The sequence below is a fragment of the Vollenhovia emeryi genome, unplaced genomic scaffold (genome assembly GCF_000949405.1).
Source record: "Vollenhovia emeryi isolate VEMERY1.0 unplaced genomic scaffold, V.emery_V1.0 DF945441.1, whole genome shotgun sequence".
Lineage (NCBI taxonomy): Eukaryota > Metazoa > Arthropoda > Insecta > Hymenoptera > Formicidae > Vollenhovia > Vollenhovia emeryi.
Window position 1 is genome coordinate 1 of NW_011960925.1, and position 1890 is coordinate 1890.

The window sequence follows — 1890 nt, forward strand, 5'->3', positions numbered from 1 at the left end:
TTCGTATATTTATTATACTTTTATATCACTTTAGTATTCGTTTTTCAATTCGAAATTTTAAAGGTTCTTCTGTTGATAATACTCTCTCTATGTCAAATTTTAATTTTATATTCTCTAATTTAATTTTTTTGTTAACTTTAAACCGGAATGTTCTTATTAATGTTGCTAAAATAACTTTGGTACTTATCATTGCATATTTCATTCCTGCAAATTTGTGAATTCATATATATAACAATTTGACTATATTTTATAATTTGTTTATCCTTACAGCACTTACACAGCACAAAGCTCCGATTAAGCTCCTAGGAAGTTTATTTCGCTGAGCTGCCGAGAAGCTTACAAAATTCGATAAAGCCAGCTTCCAGCAAGTTAGTACTGGTACCACTCACTGCCGCGACGTGGCGAGAGGCACTTTAGTCTTTCTCGTAAGTAAAATCCTCCCATATTAGTACACTGGTCAAAAAAATTAACGCAACAAGAAATTTACATCAAAATTTCGCTAATTTCAAATAAGCGTAACTTTGCGAAAACTGGTCGAATTGAAAAGTTCTTTTTCATTTTATAGGGCAAAGCCTCTGCTTTAAGAAGCTCTTATTGGAATTTGCATTCACTCTTCCCATTTCCCGGAACTTTCTCAAAATCAAGATCATGTTTTTTCTCTAAAAATTGCACATTTTGACGCACTGAGTGTAATAATTTTTCTTCGCCAGTTCTGCTTACGGTATCAAAAAGTGTATACTTTTCTCTTCAATTTAAAAAAAAAAGAAGTTCCTACGATTTTTTTTCGCCAAATCACAGCTCATTGAAGTAACCCTTGTGTTTTCGACAATAACCGACGATATCTCCGTTAAAAATTATCGTAGCAAGATCGTTTTTTTTTTAATTAAAGCTTGCACTTTCAGCTTCAAAAACTAGTCACCAGATTTTTCCTCGAATGCATCTGCGCTGCTGTAGCTTTTAAAATGTAAGGACATGTTTTTACCTAAAAAGTAACCAACTTTGGCCAGGCGCCCGGGCGTAGGAAATTTTTCCTCGCTACTTCTGCTCAAAGTATCGAAAAGTGTGTACTTTTCCCTTCAATTTAAAAAAAGAAAGAAGTTACTGCGATTTTTTTTCGCCAAGTTACAGCTTTTTGAAGTAACTTTTGTATTTTCGTTCATTACCGTCGACATCAGCGTAACCCAATGTGCACGCGTTTCCCCAGTGTACTGGGGAAACCACTTAAAAAAAAACGCGTCAATTATAGTACCTCCTGGGTGACGTGGAAATCTATTACTAAAAATATTCTCGTCAATGTAATTAATATTTGAAAATTAAAAATTTCTCATTGAAATAATTATTTAAAAAGATGTTAAACATATCACGTTTTAGAAACTGACATTTGGCAGTCAAAGGGCACGCAACGGCGTCGGATTACCGATACGTCGTACCTGAAGCTGAGCGTAGGGGGTGATAGACGGTGCCTCGCGAAAATCGGCCGAAATGAGCAGTTCGTGGACAGCTCTGACCTAGCTCAAACGATTGCTCCCGAAGTGCTCCATCCACAATTGCTCCACTTTTAAAATCAATAGTTTTTGAAATATTAACAAAAAATTTTTAATTTTCAATAAAAAACATATTTCTAATAGCTTTGTGCAATTCTAACCAGCATCAAATGATTGCTCCTTCATTGCTCCATTAGAATCCACAATTGCTCCCCTTTTAAAATAAATAGGTTCTGAAACATTAACAAAAAAAAGAAAATTTTTTAATTTTTAATAAAAAAACTTTTCTAATAGCTTTGTGCAATTCTATCCAGCATACAACGATTGCTCTTTAATTGCTCCTTATTACTCCATCATTATTTTAATTATTTATTGCATATTTATAGAAAAATTAATAAATTAATCA

General features: G+C 33.4%; 1 long non-coding RNA gene across 1 annotated transcript; it reads left to right on the top strand.

Annotated features, from left to right (window-relative positions):
• Positions 1–49: 49 nt before the first annotated feature.
• Positions 50–1622, top strand: LOC105561281. The gene is made up of 2 exons (XR_001008896.1): positions 50–425; positions 1372–1622. It is a non-coding gene; the product is annotated as an uncharacterized LOC105561281 (long non-coding RNA).
• The last annotated feature ends 268 nt before the right edge of the window (positions 1623–1890 follow it).